Below are 11,786 nucleotides of genomic sequence, written 5' to 3' on the forward strand. Positions count from 1 at the left end.
AAGAACAGGGGAGGGGACGGAACTGCGCGCAACATGGAAGGGAGCAGAGAAAGTCACGCAGCATAATTGAATGTGAAAATAAGCGCTTTTGTCAAGGAAACAGCCCACCAGCAAAGGTAAATATACACATCTTTTTGTATCAGCATTGGTTCGCTTAAACTTCTGTGTGTCGTGGCGCTTTATGAGATCCTGGTCTGAAGTTTTATCAGCTTGAAGTTTGTGAGCTGGTGTTGAACCGTGGATATGACCAAATCATGCACAGAGAAAGACATCCTAACACACCCTAGAGTTTACACACACAGTTTCAAACCCGTAAATCCCGCAACTGTTGCTCGGTAAATCTCTTAATTAGCTGCTTGAAATGTTTCCCACATGATAGGCTAGAGTCGGGTGTGGTGACGACGGCCAGCTGTTCCTTTAGGTTAACTTGAGAAGTTGACGAGATACACAGTGTAAGTTTGTCTGACAGCTGGACACTGTTTGCACAGCAGGGCAGGCACACACCTACCAGCACGACTACATTCTTCTAGAAAAACCAGAGCTGTGTGTGATCTATTGCAAAAACAGGCTAGATTTTACATAGGCGTGCTGCGTGCATTTCAATAGGCCTGTGTTGCCAAAATATAGGCTACAAAACTGGCCAAAAAGCCTAGATAGCATTCATTAGGAATATTACATTTTGGAAGTATTTAGTTTTAGACTTCAGATAACCTATTAAAATGAATCCATACAACTTCATTCATACAGTAGGCTAATAGTATTAGTATTATTACCACATATTATTACTTAGTAGTAGTACTACTAAGTAATAATATGTGGTAATAATAATAATAACAACCACAACAACAACAACAACAACAATAACAACAATAATACTACTTTTGAAACATTTGCAAGCATATTCAAAAGTATTTGTGTTTTATTTAGCCTATTGTTTCTACAATAGACCAAATCAGCGGGATGTTTACATTTACTTCCGGGTACCCCTGAGGTCCACACATTATAATGGCGGTGGACGGCACAAACTGACATGTTGAAGACAAAAACAGACAAAGAAGACAAAAATGGTTCGTCCGTGTTGTGTTGTTGTTTAATATCATTCATAACAACACTTTCACTAACGTTAGTGGAGACCAGACTAGCTAATTTACCTGTTGGACCAGACTAGAGTAGACTTGAAGCTAAATTAAATTGACCTGGCGTCAGTAGCTCTGTCTGTACCAGGCTCTTTCTCTCCGAGAAGAGCCTGGTGACGCGAGGTTACTCTGTCTGTAACGTAAAAAAACAGCGAGTTTGACAGACAAACAAACATTATTAGCTAGCTAACACTACATAAAACAAACACAGAAGAAAGGCTAGATACGTCGGACAATCATGTTTACCAACCGTTTAACCATTTAAATTGAAAGTAGTCGGCCGAAAACAACGAGAGGGTTTGACAGCATTTATATGACAACACGCACATTTAAACCTGCCGCCTTTACCAAGTGGTACCCGGAAGTAAATTTGTTTACATGGTGACGTCACGGTGATTTGGTCTATACAAAGAAATCACTCTCCTTTCAGTTTCACCTAGTGGTTAAAATGCGTGTCTAGTTTCTGGAGTGTGTTTTCTCCACGGCTCATTAGCCTCGTCAGAAAGAATGTAATCACAGTGTAAACGCTGTTTTGTGTTCGGAACACGATCTGTGCGCTGTGTGGGAGGAGCCATGCGGGATTAGAGATGCTCAAAAATGCCTAGGTAGCACAAACACTGGACCTCACACACACACACACACACACACACACACACACACACACACACACACACACACACACACACACACACACACACACACACACACACACAGGCAGCTAAAGACTGATGAGTCTCTCTCTCTCTCTCTCTCTCTCTCTCTCTCTCTCCCTCTCCCCCTCTCTCTCTCTCTCTCTCTCTCTCTCTCTCTCTCTCTCTCCTCTCTCTCTCTCTCTCTCTCTCTCTCTCTCTCTCTCTCTCTCTCTCTCTCTCTCTCTCTCTCTCTCAATGCCATAGTAGTCAATTAGACCCAGACATCAGCACACAAAAAAACAGTGATCAGTGATTTTGCATCAGACATTCCGACATGAACTAATTATCCTGTCTGTGTTGCTCAACTCAGACATGTTCCTCTTCTCTGTGTCTTCATCACTTTGTTATGTCTTATATTCAACAGACATAATAACAAAATATGGTTCCTCCTTTAGCAGGGATGTCACAATATATCGTCCCACAATATATCGCGATATCAAAACGTGACAATATGTATCGTTGAGATGAAATCTCATATCGTGAGAAAAAGAAGCTGAACATTTGTGGCACTGATCTGCATCTGATTGCATGCTCGCTCTCCTTTTCATTGCTTTGTTTGAACAGACGAGAGGGACGTTACAGACACGGAGGATGGCAAAAAATATTGTTAAAATATCGTATTGTATCGTTATCGTGAACCCAATATTGTGTATCGTATCGTATCGTATCGTGAACTGAGTGTATCGTGACACCCCTATCCTTTAGCAAAGATTCAACCGGATTCAAGATGGCACTGCATGTCTCAGATGGATATGCTATTTGCTTTGCAGTCATTTGAATACAAGCCTGTGGCGTAGCCTAACCACATAAACACACTGTGCTTATGGGTGCAAGCTATGCAAATCCATGTCTATTATTTCCTCACATATTTGCATGGAACTAGTACAGCACTGTGCTGTTAGACTGCCTTCTGTGTCTGGGCATGCAGTCTGCTTGTCATGTCTCATAGATGTCACTACCTGCTGTGAGGTGGGGGCATGAAAGTGTATTTCACATGCGAGGAGAATCATCAAATATTCATACCGCAGCAGAGACACCCTGATAACCCACAGCAGAGACACCCTGATAACCCACAGCAGAGACACCCTGATAACCCACAGCAGAGACACCCTGATAACCCACAGCAGAGACACCCTGATAACCCACAGCAGAAACACCCTGATAACCCACAGCAGAGACACCCTGATAACCCACAGCAGAGACACCCTGATAACCCACAGCAGAGACACCCTGATAACCCACAGCAGAGACACCCTGATAACCTGCAGCAGAGACACCCTGATAACCTGCAGCAGAGACACCCTGATAACCCACAGCAGAGACACCCTGATAACCCACAGCAGAGACACCCTGATAACCCACAGCAGAGACACCCTGATAACCCGCAGCAGAGACACCCCGATAACCCACAGCAGAGACACCCTGATAACCCACAGCAGAGACACCCTGATAACCCACAGCAGAGACACCCCGATAACCCGCAGCAGAGACACCCCGATAACCCACAGCAGAGACACCCTGATAACCCACAGCAGAGACACCCTGATAACCCGCAGTAGAGACACCCTGATAACCCACAGCAGAGACACCCTGATAACCCACAGCAGAGACACCCTGATAACCCACAGCAGAGACACCCTGATAACCCACAGCAGAGACACCCTGATAACCCGCAGCAGAGACACCCTGATAACCCACAGCAGAGACACCCTGATAACCCACAGCAGAGACACCCTGATAACCCACAGCAGAGACACCCTGATAACCCGCAGCAGAGACACCCCGATAACCCACAGCAGAGACACCCTGATAACCCACAGCAGAGACACCCCGATAACCCGCAGCAGAGACACCCCGATAACCCACAGCAGAGACACCCTGATAACCCACAGCAGAGACACCCTGATAACCCACAGCAGAGACACCCCGATAACCCGCAGCAGAGACACCCCGATAACCCACAGCAGAGACACCCTGATAACCCACAGCAGAGACACCCTGATAACCCGCAGTAGAGACACCCTGATAACCCACAGCAGAGACACCCTGATAACCCACAGCAGAGACACCCTGATAACCCACAGCAGAGACACCCTGATAACCCACAGCAGAGACACCCTGATAACCCGCAGCAGAGACACCCTGATAACCCACAGCAGAGACACCCTGATAACCAGCAGCAGAGACACCCTGATAACCCACAGCAGAGACACCCTGATAACCAGCAGCAGAGACACCCTGATAACCCACAGCAGAGACACCCTGATAACCTGCAGCAGAGACACCCTGATAACCCGCAGCAGAGACACCCTGATAACCCACAGCAGAGACACCCTGATAACCCGCAGCAGAGACACCCACGATAACCTGCAGCAGAGACACCCTGATAACCCGCAGCAGAGACACCCTGATAACCCACAGCAGAGACACCCTGATAACCCACAGCAGAGACACCCTGATAACCCACAGCAGAAACACCCTGATAACCCACAGCAGAGACACCCTGATAACCCACAGCAGAGACACCCTGATAACCCACAGCAGAGACACCCTGATAACCCACAGCAGAGACACCCTGATAACCTGCAGCAGAGACACCCTGATAACCCACAGCAGAGACACCCTGATAACCCACAGCAGAGACACCCTGATAACCCGCAGCAGAGACACCCACGATAACCTGCAGCAGAGACACCCTGATAACCCGCAGCAGAGACACCCTGATAACCCACAGCAGAGACACCCTGATAACCCACAGCAGAGACACCCTGATAACCCACAGCAGAGACACCCTGATAACCCACAGCAGAGACACCCTGATAACCCACAGCAGAGACACCCTGATAACCCACAGCAGAGACACCCTGATAACCCGCAGCAGAGACACCCTGATAACCCACAGCAGAGACACCCTGATAACCCGCAGCAGAGACACCCTGATAACCCACAGCAGAGACACCCTGATAACCCGCAGCAGAGACACCCTGATAACCCACAGCAGAGACACCCTGATAACCCACAGCAGAGACACCCTGATAACCCACAGCAGAGACACCCTGATAACCCACAGCAGAGACACCCTGATAACCCACAGCAGAGACACCCTGATAACCCACAGCAGAGACACCCTGATAACCCGCAGCAGAGACACCCTGATAACCCACAGCAGAGACACCCTGATAACCCACAGCAGAGACACCCTGATAACCCGCAGCAGAGACACCCTGATAACCTGCAGCAGAGACACCCTGATAACCCACAGCAGAGACACCCTGATAACCCACAGCAGAGACACCCTGATAACCCACAGCAGAGACACCCTGATAACCCACAGCAGAGACACCCTGATAACCTGCAGCAGAGACACCCTGATAACCCACAGCAGAGACACCCTGATAACCCGCAGCAGAGACACCCTGATAACCCACAGCAGAGACACCCTGATAACCCACAGCAGAGACACCCTGATAACCCACAGCAGAGACACCCTGATAACCCACAGCAGAGACACCCTGATAACCCGCAGCAGAGACACCCTGATAACCCACAGCAGAGACACCCTGATAACCCACAGCAGAGACACCCTGATAACCCACAGCAGAGACACCCTGATAACCCACAGCAGAGACACCCTGATAACCCACAGCAGAGACACCCTGATAACCCACAGCAGAGACACCCTGATAACCCACAGCAGAGACACCCTGATAACCCACAGCAGAGACACCCTGATAACCCGCAGCAGAGACACCCTGATAACCCACAGCAGAGACACCCTGATAACCCACAGCAGAAACACCCTGATAACCCGCAGCAGAGACACCCTGATAACCCGCAGCAGAGACACCCTGATAACCCACAGCAGAGACACCCTGATAACCCACAGCAGAGACACCCTGATAACCCACAGCAGAGACACCCTGATAACCCACAGCAGAGACACCCTGATAACCAGCAGCAGAGACACCCCGATAACCCACAGCAGAGACACCCTGATAACCCACAGCAGAGACACCCTGATAACCCACAGCAGAGACACCCTGATAACCCACAGCAGAGACACCCTGATAACCCACAGCAGAGACACCCTGATAACCCGCAGCAGAGACACCCACGATAACCCACAGCAGAGACACCCTGATAACCAGCAGCAGAAACACCCTGATAACCCGCAGCAGAGACACCCTGATAACCCACAGCAGAGACACCCTGATAACCCACAGCAGAGACACCCTGATAACCCACAGCAGAAACACCCTGATAACCCACAGCAGAGACACCCTGATAACCCACAGCAGAGACACCCTGATAACCCACAGCAGAGACACCCTGATAACCCACAGCAGAGACACCCTGATAACCCACAGCAGAGACACCCTGATAACCCACAGCAGAGACACCCTGATAACCCGCAGCAGAGACACCCTGATAACCCACAGCAGAGACACCCTGATAACCCGCAGCAGAGACACCCTGATAACCCACAGCAGAGACACCCTGATAACCCACAGCAGAGACACCCTGATAACCCGCAGCAGAGACACCCTGATAACCCACAGCAGAGACACCCTGATAACCCGCAGCAGAGACACCCTGATAACCCACAGCAGAGACACCCTGATAACCCACAGTAGAGACACCCTGATAACCCACAGTAGAGACACCCTGATAACCCACAGCAGAGACACCCTGATAACCCACAGCAGAGACACCCTGATAACCCACAGCAGAGACACCCTGATAACCCACAGCAGAGACACCCTGATAACCCACAGCAGAGACACCCTGATAACCCACAGCAGAGACACCCTGATAACCCACAGCAGAGACACCCTGATAACCCACAGCAGAGACACCCTGATAACCCGCAGCAGAGACACCCTGATAACCCACAGCAGAGACACCCTGATAACCTGCAGCAGAGACACCCTGATAACCCACAGCAGAGACACCCTGATAACCCACAGCAGAGACACCCTGATAACCCACAGCAGAGACACCCTGATAACCCGCAGCAGAGACACCCTGATAACCCACAGCAGAGACACCCTGATAACCCGCAGCAGAGACACCCTGATAACCCACAGCAGAGACACCCTGATAACCCACAGCAGAGACACCCTGATAACCCGCAGCAGAGACACCCTGATAACCCACAGCAGAGACACCCTGATAACCTGCAGCAGAGACACCCTGATAACCCACAGCAGAGACACCCTGATAACCCACAGCAGAGACACCCTGATAACCCACAGCAGAGACACCCTGATAACCCACAGCAGAGACACCCTGATAACCCACAGCAGAGACACCCTGATAACCCGCAGCAGAGACACCCTGATAACCCGCAGCAGAGACACCCTGATAACCCACAGCAGAGACACCCTGATAACCCACAGCAGAGACACCCTGATAACCTGCAGCAGAGACACCCTGATAACCCACAGCAGAGACACCCTGATAACCCACAGCAGAGACACCCTGATAACCCGCAGCAGAAACACCCTGATAACCCACAGCAGAAACACCCTGATAACCCACAGCAGAGACACCCTGATAACCCACAGCAGAGACACCCTGATAACCCACAGCAGAAACACCCTGATAACCCACAGCAGAGACACCCTGATAACCCACAGCAGAGACACCCCGATAACCCGCAGCAGAGACACCCTGATAACCCACAGCAGAGACACCCTGATAACCCACAGCAGAGACACCCTGATAACCTGCAGCAGAGACACCCTGATAACCCACAGCAGAGACACCCTGATAACCCGCAGCAGAGACACCCCGATAACCCGCAGCAGAGACACCCTGATAACCCACAGCAGAGACACCCTGATAACCCGCAGCAGAGACACCCTGATAACCCACAGCAGAGACACCCTGATAACCCACAGCAGAGACACCCTGATAACCCACAGCAGAGACACCCTGATAACCCGCAGCAGAGACACCCCGATAACCCGCAGCAGAGACACCCCGATAACCCGCAGCAGAGACACCCCGATAACCCGCAGCAGAGACACCCCGATAACCCGCAGCAGAGACACCCTGATAACCCACAGCAGAGACACCCTGATAACCCGCAGCAGAGACACCCTGATAACCCACAGCAGAGACACCCTGATAACCCGCAGCAGAGACACCCTGATAACCCACAGCAGAGACACCCTGATAACCCACAGCAGAGACACCCTGATAACCCACAGCAGAAACACCCCGATAACCCACAGCAGAGACACCCCGATAACCCGCAGCAGAGACACCCTGATAACCCGCAGCAGAGACACCCTGATAACCTGCAGCAGAGACACCCTGATAACCCGCAGCAGAGACACCCTGATAACCCACAGCAGAGACACCCTGATAACCCACAGCAGAGACACCCTGATAACCCACAGTAGAGACACCCTGATAACCCACAGCAGAGACACCCTGATAACCCACAGCAGAGACACCCCGATAACCCACAGCAGAGACACCCTGATAACCCACAGCAGAGACACCCTGATAACCCACAGCAGAGACACCCTGATAACCCACAGCAGAGACACCCTGATAACCCACAGCAGAAACACCCTGATAACCCGCAGCAGAGACACCCTGATAACCCACAGCAGAGACACCCTGATAACCCGCAGCAGAGACACCCTGATAACCCACAGCAGAGACACCCTGATAACCCACAGCAGAGACACCCTGATAACCCACAGCAGAGACACCCTGATAACCCACAGCAGAGACACCCTGATAACCCACAGCAGAGACACCCTGATAACCCACAGCAGAGACACCCTGATAACCCGCAGCTGATAACACCCAGACACAACCGCATGATGATAGTCAGAACCGCCGAGAGGGCGGGGCTTCATTGAGTAACAGAGAGTTGGTGCAGGGTGGTTGGAGGCGGGGCTTCATTGAGTAACAGAGAGTTGGTGCAGGGTGGTTGGAGGCGGGGCTTCATTGAGTAACATGTAGAGAGTTGGTGCAGGGTGGTTGGAGGCGGGGCTTCATTGAGTAACATGTAGAGAGTTGGTGCAGGGTGGTTGGAGGCGGGGCTTCATTGAGTAACATGTAGAGAGTTGGTGCAGGGTGGTTGGAGGCGGGGCTTCATTGAGTAACATGTAGAGAGTTGGTGCAGGGTGGTTGGAGGCGGGGCTTCATTGAGTAACAGAGAGTTGGTGCAGGGTGGTTGGAGGCGGGGCTTCATTGAGTAACAGAGAGTTGGTGCAGGGCGGTTGGAGGCGGGGCTTCATTGAGTAACAGAGAGTTGGTGCAGGGCGGTTGGAGGCGGGGCTTCATTGAGTAACAGAGAGTTGGTGCAGGGCGGTTGGAGGCGGGGCTTCATTGAGTAACATGCAGAGAGTTGGTGCAGGGTGGTTGGAGGCGGGGCTTCATTGAGTAACATGCAGAGAGTTGGTGCAGGGTGGTTGGAGGCGGGGCTTCATTGAGTAACAGAGAGTTGGTGCAGGGCGGTTGGAGGCGGGGCTTCATTGAGTAACAGAGAGTTGGTGCAGGGTGGTTGGGGGGTGATTATTACTGCGGAGAGTTTATTGCTACTGGGTTTACAACAATGACTGTATAAAATATAATTGCCCCAACTCTGCCACACAAGAGTTTTGCTGTTGTTGCTGTTGTTGTTGTTGTTGTAGTAGAGTAGTAGTAGTCATAGTAGAAGAAGAAGTGGTAGTAGTGGTAATAGTAGTAGTAGTAGTAGTAGTAGTGGTAATAATACTATAGTAGCTGCAGTAGTAGTACTGCTAGTAGTTGTTGTAGTAGTAGCATTAGTTGTAAAGTTACAAAGTTGCTCTTAACAATCTATAAAATTATTTTATAAATCATAAAATCTTGTGATGAGAACATGATGTGAGCCAGTGGAACAGGCCATCTGAATGGGTGTGGTTCACTGTTTGGCAGTGGAACACGGAACGGGGCTCCGCTGCTCGCTCTCTCTCTCAGCCAATGAGAGCTAGACTCTCTTCAGAGTCAGAGATGATTGACAGATGTCAACGCTCTCTCTCTCAGCCAATGAGAGCCAGACTCTCTTCAGAGTCAGAGATGATTGACAGATGTGAACGCTCTCTCTCTCAGCCAATGAGAGCCAGGCTCTCTTCAGAGTCAGCGATGATTGACAGATGTGAACGGGAAAAAAGAAAAGAGGAAGAGAGTTCAGTTGGGATAGCAGAGGGCAGCTGGGGACTGGACAGTAGAAAGTGTGTGTGTGTGTGTCAGAGGGCAGCTGGGGACTGGACAGTAGAAAGTGTGTGTGTGTGTGTCAGAGGGCAGCTGGGGACTGGACAGTAGAAAGTGTGTGTGTGTGTCAGAGGGCAGCTGGGGACTGGACAGTAGAAAGTGTGTGTGTGTGTGTGTGTGTCAGAGGGCAGCTGGGGACTGGACAGTAGAAAGTGTGTGTGTGTGTCAGAGGGCAGCTGGGGACTGGACAGTAGAAAGTGTGTGTGTGTGTCAGAGGGCAGCTGGGGACTGGACAGTAGAAAGTGTGTGTGTGTGTGTCAGAGGGCAGCTGGGGACTGGACAGTAGAAAGTGTGTGTGTGTGTGTGTGTCAGAGGGCAGCTGGGGACTGGACAGTAGAAAGTGTGTGTGTGTGTGTGTCAGAGGGCAGCTGGGGACTGGACAGTAGAAAGTGTGTGTGTGTGTCAGAGGGCAGCTGGGGACTGGACAGTAGAAAGTGTGTGTGTGTGTCAGAGGGCAGCTGGGGACTGGACAGTAGAAAGTGTGTGTGTGTGTCAGAGGGCAGCTGGGGACTGGACAGTAGAAAGTGTGTGTGTGTGTCAGAGGGCAGCTGGGGACTGGACAGTAGAAAGTGTGTGTGTGTGTCAGAGGGCAGCTGGGGACTGGACAGTAGAAAGTGTGTGTGTGTGTCAGAGGGCAGCTGGGGACTGGACAGTAGAAAGTGTGTGTGTGTGTCAGAGGGCAGCTGGGGACTGGACAGTAGAAAGTGTGTGTGTGTGTCAGAGGGCAGCTGGGGACTGGACAGTAGAAAGTGTGTGTGTGTGTGTCAGAGGGCAGCTGGGGACTGGACAGTAGAAAGTGTGTGTGTGTGTCAGAGGGCAGCTGGGGACTGGACAGTAGAAAGTGTGTGTGTGTGTCAGAGGGCAGCTGGGGACTGGACAGTAGAAAGTGTGTGTGTGTGTCAGAGGGCAGCTGGGGACTGGACAGTAGAAAGTGTGTGTGTGTGTCAGAGGGCAGCTGGGGACTGGACAGTAGAAAGTGTGTGTGTGTGTCAGAGGGCAGCTGGGGACTGGACAGTAGAAAGTGTGTGTGTGTGTCAGAGGGCAGCTGGGGACTGGACAGTAGAAAGTGTGTGTGTGTGTGTGTCAGAGGGCAGCTGGGGACTGGACAGTAGAAAGTGTGTGTGTGTGTCAGAGGGCAGCTGGGGACTGGACAGTAGAAAGTGTGTGTGTGTGTGTGTGTCAGAGGGCAGCTGGGGACTGGACAGTAGAAAGTGTGTGTGTGTGTCAGAGGGCAGCTGGGGACTGGACAGTAGAAAGTGTGTGTGTGTGTCAGAGGGCAGCTGGGGACTGGGCAGTAGAAAGTGTGTGTGTGTGTCAGAGGGCAGCTGGGGACTGGACAGTAGAAAGTGTGTGTGTGTGTCAGAGGGCAGCTGGGGACTGGACAGTAGAAAGTGTGTGTGTGTGTCAGAGGGCAGCTGGGGACTGGACAGTAGAAAGTGTGTGTGTGTGTCAGAGGGCAGCTGGGGACTGGACAGTAGAAAGTGTGTGTGTGTGTGTCAGAGGGCAGCTGGGGACTGGACAGTAGAAAGTGTGTGTGTGTGTGTGTCAGAGGGCAGCTGGGGACTGGACAGTAGAAAGTGTGTGTGTGTGTCAGAGGGCAGCTGGGGACTGGACAGTAGAAAGTGTGTGTGTGTGTGTCAGAGGGCAGCTGGGGACTGGACAGTAGAAAGTGTGTGTGTGTGTCAGAGGGCAGCTGGGG

The 11,786-nt window shown here is 51.3% G+C and overlaps 1 pseudogene across 1 annotated transcript in view; it reads left to right on the forward strand.

Moving 5' to 3' along the window:
- Positions 1–28: 28 nt before the first annotated feature.
- Positions 29–11,786, forward strand: part of LOC310771659 (calpain-1 catalytic subunit pseudogene) — a 20,054-nt pseudogene continuing 8,296 nt past the window's right edge. Inside the window, exon 1 of the transcript XR_014554030.1 lies at positions 29–116. The product of XR_014554030.1 is annotated as a calpain-1 catalytic subunit pseudogene (transcript). The remainder of the gene's footprint in view (positions 117–11,786) is intronic.

Source organism: Poromitra crassiceps, assembly GCF_964638095.1.
Source record: "Poromitra crassiceps genome assembly, contig: HAP1_SCAFFOLD_962, whole genome shotgun sequence".
NCBI classification, from domain to species: Eukaryota; Metazoa; Chordata; class Actinopteri; order Beryciformes; family Melamphaidae; genus Poromitra; species Poromitra crassiceps.